This window comes from Lutra lutra, chromosome 5 (assembly GCF_902655055.1).
Source record: "Lutra lutra chromosome 5, mLutLut1.2, whole genome shotgun sequence".
NCBI classification, from domain to species: domain Eukaryota; kingdom Metazoa; phylum Chordata; class Mammalia; order Carnivora; family Mustelidae; genus Lutra; species Lutra lutra.
Genome location: NC_062282.1, coordinates 91,459,962 through 91,487,072, shown reverse-complemented (window position 1 = coordinate 91,487,072; position 27,111 = coordinate 91,459,962). Strand labels below are relative to the sequence as shown.

At 38.0% G+C, this 27,111-nt stretch overlaps 1 protein-coding gene across 1 annotated transcript in view; it reads left to right on the top strand.

Annotated features, from left to right (window-relative positions):
- The window catches only part of ELOVL7 (ELOVL fatty acid elongase 7), a 75,251-nt gene that overhangs the window by 21,466 nt on the left and 26,674 nt on the right, over positions 1–27,111 (top strand). The gene's annotated exons all lie outside the window — the stretch shown is intronic.

Genomic DNA, 27,111 nt, shown 5'->3' with positions numbered 1-27,111 from the left:
TCTAGTTTGAATTTGTATTTGTCACATGGCTGAGTAAGGTTGGTCATCTTTTTTTTATATGTTTTTTTCTATTTCTATTTCATTTTTTATAAACTCTGTATCTTCTGTTTTTCCATTGGTATTGGCTTTTTTCTTACTAATTTGCTGGTAGTCTATTTATTAAGGAAATTAGCTGATGGGATGCATAGATTTCAGGATATGGAATGGGATGTAAGATGTATATATTTTTTCTTTGTTTTATTTTGATTTTATATGCTTAGGCTTTGTCATGCATAAACATTTAATTGTATGTGGGCATATTTAATTAATCTTAATATCTTTGTCTTCTGTGCTTTATGTCATTATTGAAAAGGTCTTTCTTATTTCAGTATTACAAAATAATTACCTCAGGTTTCACCATATTTTTATTTTGAAATAATTATAGATTTATAGGAACTTGTAAAGTTAGTACAGAAAGATTCCATGTACTCTTCTTTAGTCAGTTCCCCTAACCAGCAGATATTTTTATGGTTTTATTTTTTGTGTTTAAATTCTTGATGCATCTGAAATTTATTTTGGTATGAGATATGGATTCCTATTTATTTTTTGCGACTTGGTTACCTATTTACCCTAACATTATTTACTGAATAATCTATATTTTGGGGGCACCTGGGTGGCTCAGTGGGTTATGTCCCTGCCTTCGGCTCAGGTCATGATCTCAGGATCCTGGGATCGAGCCCTGCATCGGGCTCTCTGCTCAGCGGGGAGCCTGCTTCCCCACCTCTCTCTGCCTGCCTCTCTGCCTACTTGTGATTTCTCTCTCTCTGTCAAATAAATAAATAAAATATTTTTTAAAAAATCTATATTTTCTTCAGTAATGTAAAATGAATATGTACCAATCATGTGTTAAATTCTTAAGTATACTGGTCATTTAAAAAAAAACTAAAGTGCCACAAGTTGCAAAGAAGCTGAAATGTCACTGTATATTTTTCCAAGAGCTCTGTGTTGAGATGACCAGGACTGGCCCTCTTCAAAATTGTATTACGGTATAATTTGGCCTATTTGTCTAGAATTGACTTTGTGGTGTTGTGGGTTATGCTAGGGTACAGGGAAATAACATTCAATTCTTAGCCTCTAGGAGTACGTCTTAGGTTATTGATCCCACTCTATTAAGGTAAAGCCTTTACCCTATGTAGTGCTTAAGGTTAACCATGCAATTAATCCTTACAAAACGTTTTGGAGGGGTGTATATTATCCTCCTTTTATAGATAAGAAATAGAGACTCAGAAAGATTAAAACTGCCCAGACCTCAGGTCCTAGAGCTAGTTGCCAGAACTCAAATAGGTCCTGGCCTTTGATTGACATGATCACACAGTATTCTAGGACGTGCCTCAGATCTGCCTGAGATGCCTTTTCACTCCAGTGATATGAAATAAAAACTGCTTTAACTCCACTGTCCCATCTCTGCTTTAGCAGACCTAAAGGCTTTGACCATTTTAGTTCCTCCTTTTTCGTGGAAAGTTTAGAGAAAGACAGATGACTTTTCTAAGGCTTTTCTGACTTGGCTCTGAACAACGCTAAAGGAAAAATACAATACTCATTTGCCCATCTGGTTGTCTGAATTTAGGGGGTAGATTTAGATAATTCTTAAATGCTTCTCCAGATCTATGGTTTTTTATCTCACTTGCATTTTCTGTAGTTTTATGTTCTCATATAGGAAGGAGTGAACAAAAGCATTTGAAGAATGACAAGTATTTTCATGTGGGTTATTTAGAGGGAAAACATGTTAGAAATTCTTTAATCCAATTAAAAATCACATCTGTTAGAAGTCATGGGGCATGGTTATTGTATAATAAAAAGTATTCTCAATTTTGGTTATTTTAGCTTGCTAGAATATATTTAAAGACCACCACTTAACATTCTGTATGCACTTTGAGTCTAAGGTTATCAGCTCACACACCATTTTAAGATCCTCTAGGTTCTTGTTAGCTGCAGTGTAGTCTATGTGATACTTTTCACGAGACAGGGGGTTTAGGATAAGTAAAGCAGTTGGGTTTCCAGCTCTGAAATTTCCACTTAAGTGTTAAGAATTATCGCTATACCCAAGTAAGGTCTTCCAGATAATTTTACCCACGTTTCTTGGAAGCCTGTCTCCATGGACAGCCCTCAAATTGGCCTATTTGGAGACCTAGATACAAAAGGCATTTAGTGTACTTGGAACTTAGGGCCTAAGTGAGTTAATGCAAGGCCAGATACACTCAGGAATCCAGTTCATAAAGTAGAATCCGCCAGTCATTCATTTAAAACTGGTTACATATGTAAGACAAAGTGAAGATTGAGCAAAGTTGCAAGTAGGTAATTCTGCTTAGGAGTTCCAGGACTCCTGAGAAAATTGGTGAAATTAAAGCAAAAAGAGCTTGATTAATCTTGTTCTCCTCTGTAGAAGTCATTCTGTCTTTTAAAACCTTCACCCTACACACCCTTCTGTGCAGTGCTAGAAAATTCCACTGAGGAACCAACTGTGTTTTTGAGATTTTTTTTTTTTTTTTTTTTTTTTTTTTTAGAATCTTTTTGTTTTAGAGAGATAGGAAGAAGGGCAGAGGGAGAGAAAGTCTTAAACAGCTTCCATGTGTAGCCCAACACAGGGCTCAGTCCCACAACCCATGAGCATGACCTGAGTTGAAATCAAGAGTCAGACACTTAACCAGCTGAGACACACAGGTGCCTCTGTGTTTTGAAATTTTAAAGAGACTTCTGTCTTACAGTTTGCATTCAGTCTCACATCAGCTTGTGTAATTTTAACAGAATTATCACAGTCTACTAAAGTTTACACACCACATACATTTAAATTATTTCTTTTAGGGACGCCTGGGTGGCTCAGTTGGTTAAGCGGCTGCCTTCGGCTCAGGTCATGATCCCAGCGTCCTGGGATCGAGTCCCGCATCGGGCTCCTTGCTCAGCGGGGAGCCTGCTTCTCCCTCTGCCTCTGCCTGCCACTCTGTCTGCCTGTGCTCACTCTCTCTGACAAATAAATAAATAAAATTTAAAAAAAAATTAAAAAAAATTATTTCTTTTATATGAAAGGTGGCACCTAATTGCTAACATAGGCAGGCTGTCTTTCTTTCCCCATCTATTGTATGGAAAGGCCTCTTCATGTAATGACTTTTGGCTCTGTGTTAATCTTTGTCTGAGGGTGGGTGGTCAACACTTCCGGATTTTGTTCCTGAATTTGGAGATTTGTCCCACTAGAGGACTTGAACTTTCTTTCCCTGAGTCTACCTTTACTCCTTTTTGAGACTTTTCCATATGGTGGACTAGGGAGATTAGCAGTAAGGAGAACCACAAGCCATGTCAGGTGTAAAAGTCTCAGCTGGACTAGTCTGTATTAACTTTCTCTTATTAGATATCCCCAGGTTACGTTTCTGCAGGATACACCAGCCTCGCTCCTACTTACCCTTTCAAAGATCTGCTCAGACATGACTTCCTCAAGGAAGACTTTCTTCATCTCTGCCCCTACTCTAGCTACGAGGCTGGATTAAGTACTATCTCCTCTTTGCTGCAAAAGCATTCTAGGCTTGAGGTGCCTGTGTAGCTCATTTGATTAAGCAATTGCCTTCAGCTCAAGTCATGATCCCAGGGTCCTGGGATTGAGCCCCACATTGGGTTCTCCACTCAGTAGTGAGTCTGCTTCTCCCTCTCCCTCTGTGATCTCTCTCACTTTCACTTTCTCTCAAATAAATAAATAAAATCTTAAAAAAAAAAAGCGTTCTAGGCTTGTTGCTATGGTAGAACATATGCTGTATAACTGTTTACTTGTATATGCATTCCAAGAGGGCAAGCAGTCTGTCTAGTCTACATTTTAAAAATAACTTCATTAATATATAATTCACATACAACACAATCTACCCATTCAAAGGGCACAAATCAGTGGTTGTTAGTGTGTTCACAGTTTATAGCCAGCACTGCAGTCAACTTTAGAACATTTTCTTCACTCCCAGAGAAAACCCAATGCCCATTAGCAGTCACTCCTCACGTCCCCCTCCAATTCCCCAGCTGAGCGAATTACTAGTCTATGGTCCATCTCTGTGTGTTTGCCTTTTCTGGACATTTCGTGTAAACGAAAGCATGTAATATGGATCTTGTGTGACTTGCTTCTTTTACTTAGCATGTTTTTGAGGTTCATCTATCTTGTAGCCTGAGTCAGTACTTCATTCCTTTTTATTGCCCAGTAATATTTAATTGTATGGATATGCCACAGTGTATTTTTTGGCTCAGTTGATAGACATTTGGGTTGTTTCTACTTTTTGGTAGTTAGAAATAAGGCAGCTATGAACATTTAGGTACAAGTTGTTGTGTGGACACATGTTCTTCTAGAGACATACCTAGGAGTATGGTCAAGTGGTAACTCTATGTCATACTGTTTTTTAAAATGACTGCACCATTTTACAATCCCAGTAGCAAGATATGAATGTTCCATCACCTCCACATCCTTGCCGAGACTAATTGTCTTTTTTATTACAGTCATCCTGGTAGGTGTGAAGTGGTTGTTTGGTCCACTTTTGAATCCCCAGCATAGGGCCTACTGCGGGCTTAACCAATGTTAGTTGATTGGCTAAGTCTTTTTTGCCATCTTGCTCCCTTACCACCCTCAACACTGGAAAGCTGGGTGCAGTAATGGATGAGCAAAGACTACAGTGCAGTTGAATTCTGAACAGCTGCTCAGCGACATAATAACTGTGTGATTGGGAGTAAGTTACTTAACTTCTCTGAGCTTCAGTTTCCTTATCTGTGACATAGAAATAATGAGATCTCTTTCACAGTGTTGCTATGAAGATTAAATAGATAATGTAAATGAAACACCTAGTGTAGCACTTGATACAGAGCCCTGGATAAGTGGGAGCTGTTATTCTCTTGGATTACTTGGGTGGCACTGTCTCTCTCTTGCCTCAGGAAATAGAGACAACATTTGATTTCAGATGTACCTGGTTGTGCTGCCAGCAGTATGTGGGGTAAGCTCCCTAAGTTTCTTCAAGAAAACTCCCTCCTCACAGGATTTGTTAACACCTCTTCAGTTTTTGAGCAATACTCCAAGACTCCCAGGGCTTGATGAGAGAGCCGATTATCATCTTTGGTTCTGCTTCTTCTTTATTAATCCCTACTCAAGCTTTAACGAACTGTTTCACAGATTTGCTTGCATCTGTTAACTCATTATTATTAAAATGGTATTCTTTTCCAGAGCACCAAATTTTAAAACTTTAATCAAGGCAACTTTTTAATTGCAAAAATCCCCAGTAAGGATTCCGAATTGTCATAGGTTGATTTGGGCAATGGACACCCATCCAAAGACTAACCAGACCCGACCCTGCTTAGCTTCCAAGATCAGATGAGATAAGGTGTGTTCAGGGTATTATGGCCATAGACTGATTTGGGCAATGGAGAAAAGTCTTTCTGATCTTTGTCAGAGAAAAGGTCTGCTTCGCCTAGTACAGCTTGTTGCTGCCTTGCTTTTGAACGTTTTGGCTAATTTTTGAAAGCAAAGGAACTGCTTGCTTTCATCTGAGGCACACAGTGGTAAAGTTCCCAAGGCAGGAAGTGTTTGTTCGTACCAATCTCATATATAGCGGTCACGAGGGAGATGGTTTTTGTTTTACTTGTTTGTGTTTTATTGTGATTTTGTGATTGTATCAGTGTTTTTACCTGAGAGCTAAGTCTCTAAAAGAAACAAATGTGACATAAACAAATGTGACATACTTGCCCTTTGGAATCTTTGTCATTCAGCCCCAATCTGCCTGTCCAAGTTAGGTGTTGCTTCTCTTTCCATATCCTCATCTACTACAACTGGGCTCATGGGCTGTGAATAGGCACCCTCTGAAATTTCCAAATCCCCATTTTTGTAAGAAGAAAAAAATGTGCTAAGAACAAAACCAAACAGTTGATGACTTTTGGCATTGGGAGGGGCAGGTAGGGACAGGTGGGAAATAACTTACTGGGAAAAAGGGAAAGAAGAGGGTTTTATCATGAAAGAGTAGAAAGGAGTGGTGGAAAGTAACTCTGAATGGGGAGAGTGGACTCAGACACTGGAACTGAGAATTTGGGACTTGATGTGATTTATAATAGGGTATCGTTGTAGGTTCTAGAAAAGAAGATAAAAGTGATAAGTTAGGATGACGTTTTCTTCCCTGGTAATAATATTAACCATAAGCATGCATTTAAAGGAAATAAGAGTAGAGGCAGGAGTTATCCAGGCCCATTTGCAGTGATACAGGTAGGCAATGGGGTTCTAATTGTTAGCAGTGAGAATGATGAGGAAATGTTTCATCTAAGAAAAGTCAGAAAATTTGTAGCATTTTACAGGTTAGAGGTGAAAGAGTGGAGTCAAATATGACTATCATGTTGTGGATCAGAAGAAAAGTCAAGCCACTAATATCAGTGTGGTATAAAGAAGCCAGCTGGTGGGAGGAGCTGGGAAGAAGAGTTCCTTTTGGGATTAATTAGGTTTCATATGACAGTGGAATATCCAGGTTACAGTGATAATTGGCAGTTGGGAATGGTGGACTCCATATAGGTATGGGGTCAGGGTTCAGAGCGTAGCTTTGGGATGTTACTATAGTAGTAGAAGCAAGTAGATTTTTAAAAATGCCACAGGTTGAGAGGAAAACCCCCCAGTATGGGAGTATGAAGAAAAAACCCAGCAGAACAAAATGATAAAGGGGTGACTGATGGACAGGCATGAGGCCAGTTAGAGGAGTGCTGTGTTCTAAAAGCCAAAATCAGGGCTTCAGAAAAGAAGGAGAGGTCAGCAGTGTGGGACTGCAGGGAAATCAGGGTAGGTAAGAACTCTGAAAAAGCCTTTGAGTTTAGCAAGAAGGAGGTCCCTAACTTTGTGTACAACTCCAGTGATAGAGGACACATTTAACCAAGCAAGATGGTTACCTGACGACAGTCACAACCTCCTCTAAGGACCACCTAGAGATGTGGGGGCCCAGAATCCCCACTGTTATGAATCACAGTTATTTTGGATCTATTCAGGAATAATCCCTTTCCCTTATTTTATCATTATATGCCTATTCTTAGTTTTTCCATTTAGATTCAGCAGCTGGGCTGCTCCAACCCAGTGAAGGTCTTGTCCCTGCTGTTATTGATTTACCAACATAAGCCACAAAGAGTTAAACTATCCTGTCACAACCTATGTTTTCTTTTTAAAAAGATTTTATTTATTTATTTGACAGACAGAGACCACAAGTAGGCAGAGAGGCAGGGAAGCAGGCTCCCTGCTGAGCAGAGAGCCCGATGTGGGCTCGATCCCAGGACCCTGGGATCATGACCTGAGCTGAAGGCAGAGGCTTTTACCCACTGAGCCACCCAGATGCCCCATAACCCATGTTTTCTAATGAAAAGTAAATATGTACCGAACAGTAAGTTTGGCTCTCCATTGTGTAGCTTATTGGCAAGGACCCCTCTGTTACTTCGTGCTCTTCCCTTTCCTTTCATGATAAGTTTTTGTTGCTTGTATTTCTCATTTTTGCTTTCTTCTAGGACTTGTCTTAGATTAAGATTGACACTAGGTAAATAAAGAAGCATTCTCAGTAGAGAATAAAGGGGAGCTAGGGTCATAAGAAGGGTAGGATGACAGTGGTGGCTCAGGGAAGGGGTTTTATGGAATTGAGGAAAAGATTGCATGGTTACTATCCTTAAAACCACAGCTCAGCTTTCTAAGAACTCCATAAATGATGTTTGAGTGAGAAAGGAAAATCAACACACTTAATATAAGTGTGATACAAAGTTAGATTCCTAAATTTTATTTGGAAGAATCACAAACCCTATAGCTCAGATAACACCTTGGAGGAAATCCAATAAATACTGCACCTGCCTTGTGTGGGAAAAAAGTGAAAGAGCAAAGGTGAAATCCTTTGTAGTTTAAGTGGTGTGGCTTAGTAGGAGGGCTGTATTTTTATATAATGATTGATTATTTGAGATACTGAAGACTATGAAAAAGAAGTTCTAGATGACAAAAAAGTAGCTACTGTGATATTTGGGTATCTGAAACTAGGAAAATTGTGATAAGTACCTCTATAGAAAGTTATTCTGAAAAGATCTTATATGGCCTTAGTTTCTCTGAAGATTCTGTAACTTATTTTTGCCAAAATTATTTTCATAGACTTTATTTCACTTAAAAAATTTTACAATAAGAAAAATTATTATTTTTTTAAAGATTTTATTTATTTATTTGACAGACAGAGATCACAAGTAGACAGAGAGGCAGGCAGAGAGAGAGAGGGAAGCAGGCTTCCTGCTGAGCAGAGAGCCCGATATGGGACTCGATCCCAGGACCCTGAGATCATGACCTGAGCTGAAAGCAGCGGCTTAACCCACTGAGCCACCCAGGCACCCAATAAGAAAAATTATTTTAAAAATTTTAGATATATACTGGATTTATGTTTGGTCAAGTTAGTAATATACAATAAACAAAGGGTAAAGACACATTTTTATAATTGGTTAATTTGGTTAATTATGAATTCTTCAGATTTGTAATACTCTATCTTTAAATTTACTGTCCAAAAGGGAAAACACAACCAATCTGGGGGAAATTTATCTTGGCAATAGGAAGGAATGCGTTTTTGATAAAACCTACATGTAGCAGTGCTGGATTTTGGTACCTTTTTGTATTTTTGTAAGTAAACCTCAAAGATGAAGCTCAATGAAGAATAAGGTTAACTACCTTTGTATAAGTTATCTGGGCCCCAGTTTCTCAGTTTCTGATCTTTATTCTTAGTATTTCATTATTCATTAGCCTTTCTAACAAAGTATAGTGGGAAAGAGAAAAAGAAAACTCAAATTAGTCCTGATAAATATGTCAGGAACCAATTTAAATGAACAGACACTGAGGCCAATAAAGGGAAACTTCAGAATTCCTAGTACACTATCTCAACAATACTATCTTCTAGACTATTGTTATACATAATATTAAGCATACAAGATTAAATACATATACTTTATAGTATATGAATATTGTTATATATGTACATATTATTGTTATACAGTTTAATTATTACTAATTATAGTATAGTATATACACAAATTATACAGTACATATGTATTATAGTGTGTGTGTGTACCCTGTAATTTAAATGCGTTGTTTCTCCCTTTAAGCCATGAGAATTTAGTTAAGTTGTGATAATTCAAATGAGTAAAATGCAACTAATCTTATGCATAGAGTTAAAAAAAATGCAACTGACCTTAATGAAAACTCATTCCTCACGTTTCTCAGAATCAAATCCTATTAAAGGAAACCTTTTGAGAAGATCTAATATAACTTCTTAGTAAAAGTCAAGAGCACAAGTGGAGTAAAATTAAACAAAAAGGGATGCTGGGGTTGCTCCACTGGTTAAGTGTCTGCCTTTGGCTCAGGTCATGATCCCAGGGTCCTGGGATCGAATCCTGCATTGCACTCCTTGCTCAGTGGGGAGTCTGCTTCTCCCTCTGCCACTTCCCCTGCTTTGTGCTCTAATTCTCTCTCCCTGACAAATAAATAAATAAATTCTTTCAAAAAAGTTAAACAATGAAATGATGAAAAGTTGACTAATGTAAGTTATTTACAGAGAAATATTTATTATAGGCTTGTGCTTGTAACTTAAATTTGAAGCTCAGAAAGCTGAGTCTTAGGGTGCCTGGGTGTCTCAGTGGGTTAAGCCTCTGCCTTTGGCTCAGGTCATGATCTCAGGATCCTGGGATCGAGCCCCTCATCGAGCTCTCTGCTCAGTGGGGAGCCTGCTTCCCTCTCTCTCGCTGCCTGCCTCTCCACCTACTTGTGATCTCTCTGTGTCTGTCAAATAAATAAGTAAAATCATTAAAAAAAAAAAAAAAAGGAAAGGAAAGCTGGGTCTTCCTGCTAGCCAGTGCAACAAAATGTGATCATCAGCTATGATAGTTTTCTTTACTTATTGATTGATTAATACCATAGACATTTCTTGCTTCACCACCCCTCAGCTAGTTCTGTATAAGGTACAAATTTGTAGGCAGCATCCCTCACACCATACCCCACAAGAACTTAGAGTTTTAGGTGATATAAGACAAGTTTACAAATAATAACATAAAATGCAGTATGATGACTACTAAATGTAGAAGTACATGCATGAATGAGAACCAGAATATTAACAACTAGTGTGGCATGGATGTCCAGCCTATCAGATGAGATGCCAAGCCATGGAAAACTGACCTGGTTATGTGTACTGTGTTATAGGACTGCATATAATTTGTAAAATTTAGTGATGTATTCACCTGAATAATAATATACGTTACTAAACTAGTCTGTCATCAGTTTAAGACAGAACAGTATTTCTAACATCATGAATTCTCCCTAGACTCTCTTCAAGCAGAAGTTGAGATAAGCTTAGCAAGCAGGGTTAGAAACACCCATGTGTGCGAAAAGCCTCGATTGAATGAATGAACTCATATTCTCCCTTCCCCTTTCATATGGAATCACCCATGAATGTGAAAGGAAGGTGTGTATTAAGCGGGAAGAAAATCCTAGGGACACTGCTGGGCCTAGGATCAGGGCCAGCTGGGCCACCCTGCTTCTGTAGTTCTGTCCTAAAACATTTTTCTTCACACTATAAGAAATGCTTTATTTCATTTTCCTAAGTACCTAAAACACTCAAACATTTATTTGTGTTAACAAGCATTATCTTAAAATCAGAAAGTAAGAGTACAGTGTTTACCTAAATATGATTGAAGGCCCATTGGAATGAGATTGCCATGGTGGTGGGGGGTGGGGAGCCCTAGAAATACGCCTTTTCAACAAGTATCTTAGAAAAATCTAAGGCAGGGACGCCTGGGTGGCTCAGTTGGTTGGACGACTGCCTTCGGCTCAGGTCATGATCCTGGAGTCCCGGGATCGAGTCCCGCATCGGGCTCCCAGCTCCACGGGGAGTCTGCTTCTCTCTCTGACCTTCTCCTCGCTCATGCTCTCTCTCACTATCTCTCTCAAATAAATAAATAAAATCTTTAAAAAAAAAAAAAAGAAAAGAAAAATCTAAGGCACATTAAAGTTTAGTAATTACTCTCTCTCTTTCTTTTTTTTTTTTTTTTAAGATTTTGTTTATTTGTCAGGGAGAGAGAGCACAAGCAGGGGGAGCAGAAGGCAGAGGGAGAAGCAGTCACCCCACTGAGCAAGGAGCCTGATGTAGGGCTTGATCCCAGGACCTGGAATCATGACCTGACCTGAAGGCGGAGGCTTAACCAATGAGCCACCCAAGTGTCTCAAGAATTACTCTATTATTCTAAAAAATAATGAAATTGCTTTCTTTCCAGTATCTAGCTAACAAGAGTTGCAAGTTAATGAATTGTTCTGTTTCTTGTTAAAGGATTAGGTAATTGTGTACTTGGAACATTTTTGGTAGGATTAGGACCCTGGTAGATAGTTGTGCTGGGGGATTTAGGGCAGAATGCTCTGGGCATAAGATGTACCCAAATATGGTTTATCTTGAGGACCTAGGGAAGGGATTCTCTCTCCTCTGTTGCACCAGAAGTCTCTGCAGCCAGACAGAACTCCAGTTAAAACTGTATTTACTCACTCTGTGGGCTAAGTCAGTATTTGTGGCTTTTCTAGAAAACTAAGCGTCTATTTTGTTTTGATGGAATACTTTGAACTTCCCAACAACTGAAATATAAATACACTTTAGAAACCCAGCTTCTTACAGGTTGATTTATATAGGTGTTGAAATATAGGCTTCTTCTTGCCTGACGTCCATGCGGATGTGGCCAGTGCATCTTCACTTGGGGCTGTAGTTTCCTTTTTATCCACTTTGTTCTTTCTTCCTGTGAGGTCTGAATTCTCATCTTATACATATACACACACATATTCACACAATTCCAGCCTTTCTTCTACCACCAACTTTTCCTGGTCCTACAAATGTATTCAGGATATTTTTGTGTTTGAAATAAATTTTTCACTCTACCACCTTATATCTTCCTTCTCCTATAAATAAATAGCTTGAGTAATAGCAGCATAGGGTGGGAGAGAGCCCAGAAGTTATTTGACCTGAGAGATGAACCCAACTCTTCTTTGGAAAAATTTTCAGAGCTTCAGTCTTCACAACTGGACCAACTCTTGGGGGTCCCTCCAGCTTAAACCTTCCTCAAGGATAAAATTTATGTATATTTATGCTAACTAGTTTCAGTTTCTCCTTAACACTTAGAGACCTACATTTGATTTTACCACTCAACTGTGCAGTATACTTAAAAATTTCCAAATTTTGTGCTAGTTTCAGAATTCATTAGTTTTTTTTTCTTCATTTTAATTCATTTTAACTGTTCTCACACTGGAAAACTAGTTTTCCTTTGTGGCTTCTTGCACACTACCGATACTAGCTGTTGGTTTAGCTTTGCCTATCTTTCTCTCTCCCTCCGTCCCTCCCTTCCTTCCTTCCTCCCTTCCTTAGGCTTATTTATTTATTTGAGAGAGGGGTGGGGAGGGGCAGAGGGAGAGAATCTCAGGCAGACTCAGCACCCAGCCCAGAGCCTGTCATGTGACTCAATCCCACAACCTTGAGATTATGACCTGAACTGAAACCAAGAGACATTGCTTAACTGACTATGCCACCCAGGTGCCCCTCTTTTCTTTCTTTTTAAAAAATATTTTAAAGTGGAACTCTTAGATATACAGAAAAGTAGAGATATATAATTAATATCCCCATACTACCACAAAAATTACCAACATTTTGCCAGTTTCTTAATATCATTTTTTAAAGAAAAGTCATCTTTTTCTCATAAAATAGTATATATTCATTTTGGAGGATTTAAGCAATGGAAGAAAACCCAAGGAAAAATATGTGTTTTTTTAAAAATAAATCACCTCAAATCCAACCACACAGATGTATTATAATAATCACAGAAGTAGTAGTATTATCAGATATTATTATTATATCAACATCATTCCAGATATCTTTTCTAGGCGTGTGTGCAGATGAAATGCTGGCTCTGGCTGACTAGCTGGACAGCTAAACAGCTACATTTTTACAAAGTTGGTCATTTACACTACCTGTAAGTAAAAACATATTCAGTTTAATTCTGCATGACTTTATGAGGCAAAAAAGAAACTAAAGTGAAACTGAAGAGATTGTAGAACTTCAAACAAATGTTTATCCACACAGACAGGTTTCTTAAATGAGCCCTTAAATTATGAAAAAAGATTAGGAAAAACATGAAAAGGTTTGAGTTATTCTTTTTTTAAAAAATTTAGTAGACAGTCATAATTTTGGGCCATATTAATTGACTCAGCAGAACCTAGGTTCAGCGACCAGACCACCAGGTCACTCAACTCTGTGTCTTGGTTTTCCTCATCTGTAGAAAAGGATAGAGTTGTTGGGGAATGTAAATGAGTTGATAAACATAAAGAAGCGACTGTATAATAAGCATTCAGTAAACATTATTTATAGTTATGCCTTTATATTTTAGAGCTTTATAATATTTACATTTTGTTTTGTAGTCCTGTTATTCTTTCCATATTTGAATGGATTCTGCCCACCCCCAACCAGTCTTTTTAAAAGGGCTTCTCTATTTCTGAATTTTTTGATTCATCTATATAATCGCTTGATTTTGTTACCATATAATTTTTTCAATAAAGCTGATGTTATATTCCCTAAGTTCTCCCATTTTTTAAAGAGATATTTCTGCTGTGTTTGTACTTGAGCAAGATCTCTAGTTAGGTATAATATTCCTGGGTTATACTTTGTTTCTTTTAAAATGTTACATTAATTCACATATCATTGAATGTTGCTTTAGAGAAGTCTGATGCAGCCTGAATTTCTTCTCTTTTGCATATGATTTGCTTTTTTGGGAGATTTTAAAGTCTTTTAAATTAATATTCAGGAAATTAACTCTTTTTACATTGTGTAAATTCACTGTTTTTTGGTTGATAGTCCTGTGAGTTTTGACTCATAGAGTCATGTAACTGCCATCAGAGTAAAGATGCAGCTATTTCTCTAACCCTAAAACATTTCCTTGTGTTGTGTTTTGTATTCACACCTTCTTCCAAATTCCATTCCCTGGCAACCACTAATATGTTCCCTCTTTATAGCCTTGCTTTCTTCAGAATGTCATAAATGGAATCCTGTAGTATGTGGTATATTTTTACTTAGCATAAGCATATTTTAGATTCATCCATGCTGGAATATCAGTAGTCTTTGTTTTTATTACTGAGTAGTATTTCATTGAAAGGATATGCCATAGTTTGTTCATACACTTATTAGTTGTAGAACATTTGGGTTGTTTACAGTTTGGGGTGATTATGAATTAAGTCACCATAAACATTTGTATATAGGTTTTTGTGTGAATTTTTTCTGGATATATTTAATTTGCCCTCTGTGAAGTTTCTTTCTCCAGGTAAGATCACATTTGGATGTACTGATGGTTTGAACTTCAACACACGAATTTTAAGGGGATTCAGTTCAATGTATAACACTTGATTTTTCACTTATACCACAAATATTATCTGCTACATGCCAGGCACTAATCTAGGCACTAGGAATGGTGAGGCTCAGTTTCTTTCCTTTTGATGGATGGAAAGATAAGAATTAATAAACAGACATTTGCAATATGATGCAATAAGTGCTGTCACAATTTATTATGAGTACACCTCCATGAGATACCTAATCCTGACTGATTAGATCAAGGATGACATCTCAGAGGAAGTGATGTTTGTGCTGGATCCTTCCCAATAGGATGCAATAGTTGCACAGTTGTTTTCCCTCCTTCCGAACCACACCCTCAGTTACCCAGCCCTGGACTCTGCCACCCAGTTAATCTTTCCAAGCACCACCTTAGTTAAGACATTCCCTGGTTGGGAAACCTCTAATGACTCCTCATCATCAACAGAACTAACTCCAAAATAAATTCTTTATTCTGGCTTTTGATGCCTCCATGATCAAGTACCACCCCTGGAATCTACCATTCCTGTTTTGACCTTTCCTTTGTTCCCCTCCTTAATTCTACATATTCAAGTAGAATATCAAATATCAAAATAGACTAACAAACATTTTGGAAATACACCAGAAGCTCTTCTATAATAGCATGCAGGCAGGATTTTTGTTTTGCTTTCCATTATATCACTGGCACCTAAAACAGTGCTTGACATGTAACAGATTCTTAAGAAAATTGGTTGATATATATGCACCCAACATAGAATTACCAAATATAGAAAGCAAATATTAACAGATCAAAAGGGAGAAAATGACAGCAATGCAATAATAGCAGGGGATTTTAACATCCCACTTGATCAATGGAGAGATTAGACAGAAAATTAGTAAGGAAATATTGGCTGTAAATGCACATGAGACCAGGTAGACTTAGTAGATACATATGGAACATTCCATCCAAAAGCAGCAGAATTCACATTCTTCTCAAGTGCATATGGAACACTTCCAGTATAGATCACGTTAAGCCACAAAACAAGTCTCAGAAAATTCAAGATTAAAATCATATCAAGCATCATTTCTGACCACAATGATGTGAAACTAGAAATCAGTCACAAGAAGAAAACTGGAGGGGTTCCTGCGTTGCTCAGTCAGTTGAGCGCCTGCCTTCAGCTCAGGTTGGGATCAAGCCCCATGTCAGGGTCTCTGCTCATTGCAGAGACCCTCTACTCCCCACTCATGCTCTCTCTTGCTATCTCTCTCTCTCTCTCAAATAAATAAAATCTTCTAAAAAAAGAAAACTGGAAAACTGTAAATACTCACAGATTAAGCAACATGTTCCCGAACAACTATGAAGTGATAGAAATTAAAAGAGAAATGAAACACCTAGAATGAACAACCTACCAAAATTTCGGGATACAGCAAAAGCAGTTCTAAGAGGGAAGTCCATAGCAATACAGGCCTATCTCAAGAAAAAAGAGAAATCTCAAACAATTTAATTTTATACTGAAAGGAAGTAGAAAAAGAACAAATCAAGTCCAATGTTAGTAGAAGGAAGGAAATAATAAAGATCAGAGCAGAAATAAATAGAGACAAAAAGCCAAAAGGCCAGTGGAACTAAGAGCTGGTTCTTTGAAAAGATAAACAAAATTGACAAACCTTGAACTTCACCAAGAGAAAAAGAAAGGATGCAAATTTAAAAAAATCAGAAATGAAAAAGAAGTCATAACTCATACCGTAGAAATACAAAGGATCATGAGACTATTATGAATGCTATACACTGACAAATTGGATAGTCTTACAGAGATAAATTCCTAGGCATTTACAGTCTTCCAAGACTGAAACAGGGAGAAATAGAAAGTCTTAATAGAGTAATTGCTTGTAAGGATATCAAATCATTAACCAAAAACCTTCCAACAGACATAAGTCCAGACAGCTTCACTGGTGAATTCTACCAAACATTCAAAAAAGATTTAATACCTATCCTTCTCTAACTCTTCCAAAAAATTAAAGAGGAGGGAAGGCTTCCAAACTCCTTTTACAAGGTCAGCATTACTCTCATATCCAAGCCAGACAAGGAATTACAGGTTAATATCCCTTATAAACCTACATGCAAAAATTGGCAACAAAATATTAGCAAACTGAATTCAACAATAAATTAAAATGATCATACCCTGTGATCAAGTGGAATTTACTCCAGGGACGCAAAGATGGTTCAGCACCCACAAAACAATCACTGTTATACAGCATATTAATAAAATGAAAAATAAAAATTATATGATAATCTCAGTAGATGGACTAAAAAGCATTTGACAGAATCAACATCCTTTTATGATAAAAACTCTCAACTAAGTGGGTATAGAAAGAATATATCCCAGTATATAAAGGCCATATATTAAAAACCTATAGCTAATATCATACTTAATTGTGAAAAGCTGAAGGCTTTTCCTTTAAGTAACAAGACAAGGATGCTCACTATCCCCCTTTTATTCAACATAGTATTAGAAGTCCTAGCCACATCACCTAATCAAGACAAAAAATAAAAGGCATCCAAATTGGAAAAGAGAAGGTAAAACTGCCACCATTTGCAGATGACATGATACTGTGTATAGAAAACCCTGAAGACTCCACTAAAAATCTATTAGAAGTGATCAATGAATTCAGTAAAGTTTCAGGATACAAACTTAATATGCAAAAACCTGTTGCATTTCTGTACACTGATAACAAAATATCAGAAAGAGAAATCAAGAAAATATTACATTTACAATCGCATCAAAAAGAATAAAATATGTAGGAATAAATTTAACCAAGTAGATGAAAGGTCTGTACACTGGAAAGTATAAGTCATTGAAGAAAGAAATGGAAGGTTTCCTGTGTTTGTGGATTGGAAAAATTAATATTGTTAAAATGTCCATACTATCAAAGCAATCTCCAGATTCATTGCAGTCCCTATCAAAATTCCAGTGATATTTTTCACAAAACTAGAGCAAATAATTATATTTGTAGGGAGCCACAAAAGACCTTGACTAGCCAAAACAATCTTGAGAAAGAACAAAGCCAGAGTATCACACTCTCAGATGTCAAACTATACTACGAAGCTATAGTAATCAAAACATTATGATACTGGCATAAAAACAGACACATTGATCAGTGATAAAAAATGGAAAGCCCGGAAATAGACCCACACTTGTATGTTCAAAGGAGTCAAGAATATATGATGGGGAAAGGTGAATGAATGGTGTTAGGAAAACTGGGCCTCTATCTTAAACCTTATGCAAAAATCAACTCAAAATGGATTAGAGACTTCAATATAAGACTTGAAACCATAATCCTCCTAAAGAAAATATAGGCAGTAAACTCCTTGACATCAGTCTTAGTTATGTTTTGTTTTGTTTTTTGGTTCTGACTCCAAAGGCAGGGAAAACAAAAAGCAAAAGTAAACAAATAGAACTACATAAAACTAAAAAGCTTCTGCAGGGGGCACCTGGATGGCTCAGTCAGTTGAGCATCCAACTCTTCATTTTGGCTTAGGTGGTGATCTTGGGGTCCTGAGATTGAGCCCCGTGTTGGGCATTTGCTCAGTGTTGAGTCTGCATCCCTTCTCCCTCTCCCTCTTCCCCTCCCCTGGCTCTCTCCCTCTAAAATATATAAATCTTAAAAACAAACAAACAAACAAAAAACTTCTTTGGAGTGAAAGAAACTGTCAACAAAATGAAAAGGCAACCAACTGAATGAGAGAAGATATTCACAAATCATATATCTGATAAGAGATAAATATCCAAAGTGTGTAAAGAACTCATACAACTGAACAAAAAATGAACAATCCCATTAAAAATGGACAGAGGATTTGAATAGACATTTTACAAAGAAGACACACAAATTGCCACTATGCACAAGAAAAGATGCTCAACATCACTAATGATCAAGAAAATGTAAATCAAAACCAAATAGATATCACCTTACACCTATGAGAATGGTTGTCATCAAAAAGACAAAAAATAATAAGTATTGGCCAGAATGTGAAGAAAAGGAAATCTTTCAGTACTGTTGTGGGAACATAAATTGGTTTAGCCATTATAGAAAACAGTAGAGGTTACTCAAAAAATTAAAAATAGAGCTACCATATAACCCAGCAATTCTACCAGGTATTGATCTGAAGAAAACAAAAACACTAATTCAAAAAATATATGTTGACTGCAGCTTCACTTATCACTGTGTTGTACATCTAAAACTAATATAATATTGTATGTCAATTATAGCACAATAAATAAAAATCATATCCAGTAAAAAAAAAAAAAAAGGCTGAGATATGGAAGCAATCAAAGTGTTCATCAGTGATCAACGGGTAAATGGATAAAGATGATGTGTGTGTGTGTAACTTGAGGGTACTATGCTAAGTAAAATAAGTCAGACACAGAAGAACAAATACTGCATAATAGCATTTATATCTGGAATCTAAAAAACAGATACAGAAAAAAGATTGGTCATCGCCACAGAGGGGAGTTGGGGGTGAAATGGGTGAAGGGGATTAAGAGGTACAAAGTTTAGTTATAAAATAAGTCGCAGGGATATAGTGTACAACATGGGGAATATAGTCAGCATCGTATTAACTTTGTAAGGTGACAGAAGGATAACCAGATTTATTGTGGTAACCATCACACAATGTATAAAAACATCAAATCACTATGTTGTACACCTGAAACTAACATAATGTGGTATGTCAGTTATACCTTAATAAGTAAAAATCGATCGATCCTATCCAGTAAAAAGAAAAAAAAAGCAGTAATATTAGTTGAGGAAACAAATGAATGAGTTTTCCCTTGGAGATCCCTCTGCTTGCAGTACGTGTCCCTCCTCTCTGTCAGGTGCCTGCATTTTTGCCTATTGAAATCTTATTCTCAAAGTTCAGGTCATGTATCCTCCCCTCCAACAGGCCTTTCTTCCTGGTCACATGGGCCAGAAGTAAGCCTTCGTTCCTAGAAGCTGTAGTACTCTCTGTCAGCTGTTTGCCTGACCCTGTGTTCTGCTTTGCATTTTGGATATCTGTGTAAGCATTTCTTTTTCCTGCCAAATAGAAAGTTATTTGAATGGAGGGGCCTTGGTTTTAAAATAATATTGTATCCTACTCAGCACTTCCTTGCATAGTGACATACCTTTGGTTTGGAGAGAAAATGAATGAGGGGAATATGGCATTTGCTGGAACAAAGTGGAGAAGAAGGCCTAAGGGGTGGGGTATTTGGTCTGGCCCTCTTGCCTTGCCTTGACTTCCTTTTTTTCTTCTTCTGTGTTTACCACATTTCGGAATTCTTTCAGCAGATATTTCTTGAGCATCTGTTTTACTCCAGACATTGTTCTAGGACTTGGGTTACAAACAGGAGTGAAAGTGTCCTTGAGGTACCCCTTACTTCTTGGGATGGAGAATCAAGTCCTGTTGGTCCTGGTGGTCACTCCCATCTGTACAGTTTTTTGGATGCTTGTCTCAGAGTTACTCATCCCATTTTCTAGGCTCTTCCCACATGTGGAGGCTGAGGGCAGGGCTCCCATCTTTATTGTCCTGTTCCCTACTGCATTGAACTTAGTTTTACACAGTTTTACACCTGCTAATAATTTAAGCATCTTCTTTATTTACCCCGAATGTTCTCTGTGTCTTCTCTAAATTTGCTTGGTGTTTCCAGAGATAAAGGCTGCATTGGGGCCAGAGATTTGGCAAGGATACTAATGGGTCTACTTAGATTGGGAAGCCCTCTGTTATCACAAGATTGAGGGTAAGCACAATAAATAGCGTGCTTTAACATTGTGCTAAAGGTTTATATGACTTCCATTTCCTGCTGGAGCCTGTTGCTAGTATCATTGGTTTCTTGTCATAGTAAAATGTTGAATTTGTTAAATGAGTGTCTAAAGTTTACCTGCTTCTTTGCTCAGACTCTTGAGTACTGATAAAGTTGCAGAGCTCAAGCTAAACAGAAATGTAATCTGAATTAGTCTGGTGGGTCTTGCATATATAGTGTTGTATTTTCCAGAGGCATCTAATATTAAAAAGTCCCTGTATTAAGAGAAAGTAGAGAGTGGAAATCAAGATGAAATAATGGAATAGTAAGGAATGGAGTGGATGGTACTTGTTTTGAGGTCCTGCTTTACATGGAAATTACAACTCTTAAACTTGATGGAAGGGCAGTTCTGAATCTATCCACATAGAGTATTAATATGTATTACCATGTCATTGTTATTGGGGGTGAGAAAGACCCATTTTACTTAAACATGCTGTATACCAGTCAGGAAAACATAAGTTTGTGGAAGTGGCATAACAATTACCCTTTTGAGTTCAACCCTATGCTCTCCTGTGTTTATGAATTTAGAGTATGTCATCTGTATCATCAAAGAGACTGTGGCACAAGATAATTCTAAATAGCAGATATATAAAAGTCACTAGAAAGTCTTCTGTGGCACTGCAAAGCTTGCTTAACATAGTAACCACGTCTTACTTAAACAAACAAAGCACTTCTCAGCAGGACAAGCAGCACTAAGATGGATGGGTTCAGTCTCAGAGCTTCAATCCACATTAGAAATGTCACTACAGAGAAATTTGCTCAATGCACACTTTCAGCAGACATTGTTTCTCAAAGCTAAACCCTTTCTTCCTTGTGGGATAACCACTCTTGGCTCTTATTTCAGGCTCCTCTTCCTCTCTGAAGACCTGTGCTTCCCCATGTTACTGTGGGGTTGTGGTAAACACAGTACCAGTTACCCTAAAGAAACCAAAGGGGTCCCCATCATTTCTCAGTGCTTGACTTAGATATTGGCTTGGGATGTACCTCTGGGAAGGGACATTTCAAGGGCTTCTGGGGAGCATTGGGAAGGCATTTTGAAGCTCCTAAAAAGGAGACAAAGAAAAGACTCCTTTACTGGTCTGGATGAAAGTGTATGAGAATGTGATCTTTGGAATGATTGCCACTATCTTTTTCTTACCAGAATGACAAAAGAGATAATAATCAACTCAGAAGACATTTCCCTGCCTTTAGATTCTTTTTCTAGAACTCATCCTCTTACTGCTTAAGCCACTTCAAATTGAGTGTTCTCTTACAGACAAAAATCTCTTCCCTGGTACCATAACATTCCTATTTGCAAATCAAAAAGTTAGATAGTTGTTTTGTTTTTTTTTTTTTTTTTTATTTGTGGTTAGTTTTGTTTTCCTAAAAGACAAGACTTATATTCTGATTTTTCTGTAATTTACTAAGACCTAAGATGTAGCAATGATTTTCCCTTTCCCAGGTGTTTGGGAACTTCAAGCTTATTTCGCTCTCAAAATAGGAGGTTAGGGGTGCCTGGGTGGCTCAGTTGGTTAAGCAGCTGCCTTTGGCTCAGGTCATGATCCTAGAGTCCTGGGATCGAGTCCCACATCAGGCTCCCAGCTCTGCGAGGAATCTGCTTCTCCCTCTGACCTTCTCCCCTTTCATGCTCTCATTCATTCCTTCTCTCTCTCTCTCAAATAAATAATTTGAAAAAAAAATAGGGAGTTAGTTTCCTTATATCTTGGGTGTATGTGCTGACTAAAAGGTCTCCCAGATTTCACATCTCTTATGGGATGTTTTGCATCAACAGAGAAAACTTACCAGTATTGATTGCACCTCCTGTTACTGCCCTTCTTGACCCAGATGTCTTATCATAGCCAGGTGACATTCATTAACTGGATCCTTTGTCATGAATTTTATGCCATTTCCTCATGTTGTGGGTGTTGTGTCTCAGAATGGCTTATGCAGCATTGAGAAAGTTTCCCAAACCTGGCCCATCACCAGAATCTCCCCAAATATACTAACTGAATCTAGATTTCTTTCCAGCTAATTTTTATTTTCAACCACGTCTGGCAACCACTGAGATAAGGGATAGAGAAAGGAGAAAAAATGTAGTGACATGATTCCATACCTAAAGTAAATGGTTTAAAACCTCAACCGACAAAGTCAGCTATGTAAGAACAAAATTTCATTTCTTTACAGCTCAGTTTTTATTTTTTAATAAAGGTTTATTTTGGGGGGTGGCAGGAACCTATTTCATGCTGTTCTAAATAGGCTACTCCTTCACTTCATCCCCCTCAGCAAGTTAAAACAAGCTTATGTAAGATCAGGTTACTTGGAAGGAGGAGCCCTTTAGTCCTTGATGTCCTTGGTCAACATTGCTCTCCCCGAGACATCCAGGGTCCCATCAACTCTTTGGCTACTTGTCCCCACAGGTCTGTGCTGTCGCTAGCTACACGACTGCTTCATTTTCTACAGCTCTTCTGCAATTCTTCTGGGTTTGTTGAGGATACTCAGAAGTGTTTCTGTGGCTCCTGCTCCATGCTAGAGGAAGAGAAACTCTCTATGCCAGCCTAAGGCCCCATCAGCCGCCTGTTCCCCCTCTACCCGGGCAGCTGAGCCTGACCAATCCTGCCCTCTCTTCCCATAATCCTACCTGGCATCTTGCCAGGGCTTCTTGCCCTTCTCCTTGGGGTCGGCACGAATTGCTTTCCCCCCGACTCCTCCTTCATCAGTCCCCAAACTTGCTCTTCTATGCTAGAAGACACAGAAACCTCAGATGTTCCCTCTCAGATCTCTTGTTTGTGTCCTCGGGTTCTTCCGTATGGCTAAAGTGCCTAAGCTTTCCTAATTCTAAAGTCAGGATAAGACTTTCTGTTTCTCTTCTGCTGTTCTGTTTCATTCCAGAAACAATTTATACAACCTAGCTATGGAATAGAAATGGCAAAAAATAGTCGAGGGGATTGATAAAGGAAATCCTAAGAGGAAACAGATAAATACCTTAAAATGCAAAGTCCTGTATGGAAGGTGTGTCAAACATGTATTTTTGCTTCTGCAGTGTGTGTGTGGGGGGGGGGTGGGTAGTACATTGACGCATACCTGTATGGTAATTAACAACATTGAAAATCTGACATTTGAAATCATTTTTCACTGAGTCTATTTCAGGTTCTAAATTCACTTTCTTTTAATTGGAGTTCATAGTAGATGATAGAGAAAAAGATTTAAACTAATATGCTGGAATGTATACGTATAAATGAGTGTTTCCTCAGTTACCTCAGGCTACTTACTATACATTTATTCCACTAATGTTTCTATGACTCTAAATGTTTCCGGATTTTTTTTTTGAAACTCTCTTAAGGTTATGAAGTTGAAAATGTTAGTAGGAAATTATGAGTAAAGTTTCTCCATTGCTGTGCTTCTCACCCCACATAACAAGGTGGAACTCAGCTTCATCCATTTTCCTTCAGAATCATTCTTTTTTTTTTTTTAAGATTTTATATATTTATTTGAGGGAGGGAGGGGCAGTGAGAGCATGGAAGAGAGAGAGGGTGAAGCAGACTCCCCACCAAGCAGGGAGCCCAGTGTGGGGCTCAGACCCTGAGATCATGACCTGAGCCAAAGCCAGACACTTAACTGACTGAGCCATCCAGGCACCCCAAGAATCATTCTTAATTTATGATCGGTTATGACCTGACTTCTAGAAGTAGTAGACAAAGATTTTTTCCCCCTTAGAGCTATTTAAATGACATTCTGAAAAACTCTAAGATCATTTTGTGAAGAAAAGCTCAAAATTTTTTTTGAATGACAGCATCACTGAAATAAATGTATAATTGCAAAAGTAGTGACTTTGAACCAGCTGCTCTTATCTGGATGAATAAATATTGGTCGTTTGGTTTAAATTAGGGATTCTCAACTAGGGATTGGCAGTTGGTCAATTTCTTGAAATTTTTTGGTTGTCTCAACTTGGGAGTTCTGGCATCTAGTGGGTGGAGGCCAGGGTCGGTGCTAAGCATCCTACAGTGCTTAGGACAGCTTCCCACACCTAGCAATTGTCTGTCCCCAAATGTCAGTTCAACCAAGGTTGGGAAATCTAGGTTTAAATAAATAAGTTATTATTTTATAGTCATTCCTCACATTTTAATGTGCTTAAAAGTTTCTGATCCCCTTCCCAGCCTCAGTCTAACTAAACCATTGGGATGGAGCAAACTCAAGCACCCAAACCTTCTGTTCACACTTAGACTCACAACCTCTTTGAGGCTTTCTTTCCACTTATGTACAGAGGATGGGGAAGGAAGGGGAAACTGGATCAGGGAGGAAACAGGCGGGGCGGGGAATACACAGGAAACCTGCAGATTAATATCTAGGTGGAGGTTTCCCTAGCAGTCTTTGATTTCTTCCTGAGATTTTTACGTCTTATCTCAGCATTTTTTCTTCTCGAGACTCCATGTGAACTCTGGTTTTCCAGCATCATTACTCAGAGAGAGGCTGTCTGACACTTTTCACCTGAAGACCTTTTACCACCGTGTAGCCTCAGGTCCCAATGCCCTGTTCTGACTCACTACTGAACACCCCCCCACACCCATCCTCTTCTAATGAGTCAGGGTTGAGTGTGTTTTCCTTTTGCTTCCTAAGCTGGCTCTGCTCTTCTCCTTTGTAACACTGTCTGCATTTGAAGGCACGTTTCCCTTATCAGTTCTCCAATGAGCAATTATGATTTCTATGAAATAGCTTTATTTGCCCTGCCCTTCTCTCCTTCCTTGCTTTGTACAGGGGTGAAGTTTCAAACCACCACCTCTTTATGCGGGCAGACTTGGCTTTCCACAGAAAGGTCAGGTGTTTTGTTCTTACCCTGCTATCCTCATTTCCACCATAGACCTCCATCCCTATGCTGGTACCTTCCTGTAGCTCCTTTTGTGTCCCTCAGCAGGGAGGGACTCATGATCTCAGGGTCCTGGGATCGAGCCCCGCATCAGGCTCTCTGCTCAGCGGGGAGTCTGCTTCCCTCTCTCTCTCTCTCTCTCTCTCTCTCTCTCGCCTGCCTCTCTGCCTACTTGTGATCTGTCAAATAAATAAATAGAATCTTTAAAAAAAATATATGCGTTTAGGGCACCTGGATGGCTCAGTTGGTTGAGCGACTGCCTTCAGCTTAGGTCATGATCCCGGAGTCCAGGGATCGAGTCCCACATCAGGCTCCCGGCTCCACAGGGAGTCTGCTTCTCCCTCTGACCTTCTTGCCTCTCATACTCTCTCTCACTGTCTCTCTCTCAAATAAATAAATAAAATCTTAAAAAAATATATGCGTTTATACTTTCTCCTACCAAATTGGCATTACCAAGGGTTATTGTACTCCCACCAGCAATGTATGAGTTTACCATAGTCTTCTCAACATGTTTTTGGATTTGTGCCAATCAGACTGATAAAAATGTTTGGATTTTAGCCCATCCACTGTAATAAAATAGTGTAAATTTCTTGCTATGATTAAAGGTAAACAACTTTTCATATGTTTAAGAGCTATTTGTATTTCCTTTTCTATGATTTGCCCATGTTTTTCTTGTCTTATATGTCTTTTTTTTTAATCAATTTCTTAGAACTCTTTATATATTAAGGAGAGTAGCATTTGTCTGTGGTGTGAACTGAACATATTTTTTCCTGTTTGTCATTTTTTACTTTTTAATTTTTTCCTCTTGATTTTCAGGTGGTTACATTTGTTAGTCTTCTCTTATGTCTTTTGCATTTTAAGTCAAAGTTAGAAAGTCCTTTCCCACTCCAAGACTAGAAAAGTTTTCTCTCTGTTGTCATCTAGTACTTTCATGATTCTGTTTTCCTTTTTCTTTTTCTTTCAGTTTTTCTTATTTAAATCTTCAATCTACTTGGAGTTTATCTTGGTTTATAGTATAATGTTTGGATCCAACTTTTACCCCTAGATGGCTATCTCATTGTATCACACCATTTTTTTTGAAAAACTGCTGTTAATTCAATGTCCACTGGTTTGAGATGCCACCTTTATCATATACTATATGTCTTAAAAAGAAATATTTTATGTTCCAAATATAAATGTATGTATGTGTATATGTGTGTGTGTATGTGTATGTGTGTGTATATGTATACATACATATATATATATATGTATATATACGCTTATATTCTAAAATGGCTTTTAGAATGCTAGAAGAAAGTTTGAATTTTCCTGTTGCAGGTCTAAAGAATTTCTTTTTTATTGAGATAAAATGTACATGATGTAAAATTTACCATTTTAACCATTTTTAAGTGTGAAGTTCTGGGACATTAAGTATATTTACATTGTTGTGCACTATCACCACCATCCATCTCCAGAGCTATTTGATCTTCCCACTCTATGACTTTGAATCAAATACACTTCATTCTATGGCACACCATACATTTTTAAGATGTATGCTGATTTCAGAGGTGTTCATATGTGGGAGAGTGTACATCTGAGAATTTACAAAATATAGTTCCTAACTCTATCTGGTGTGTTTCTGGATGTTTTGCTGTATCCCACTGGTTTGCTTCTTCGTGTGTCGGTGTCACATTGTTTTAATTGTTGAAGATTTAGATTATCTTTTAATATATAATAGGGCTAGTTTCCTTTCACTAGTTTTTTTTTTGTCGTTCTTCCCAAGACTTCTTTTTACAACTATTCTTATGTATCTGTCCAGATAAACGAGGCAGCTTTTCCTTGGCTGTTGTAGATCTTCCTTCCTTCCTTCTTTCTACCTATAGTCCACTTAAATTGTAAAGACTTGGCATACGGAAGACCTTACTATGCCTGGAGATCAGCTGTAAGTCCTAGTTCAGAGTAGCTTCTTGGAATGTTTGTATATCTGCTTGACTTTCTTCTACTTGGTTTTTATTTCAAGAATTGCCATGGAAGGTAGTCTTATCCTGATCTGCACTGTTGCTGTAAAAGGGAG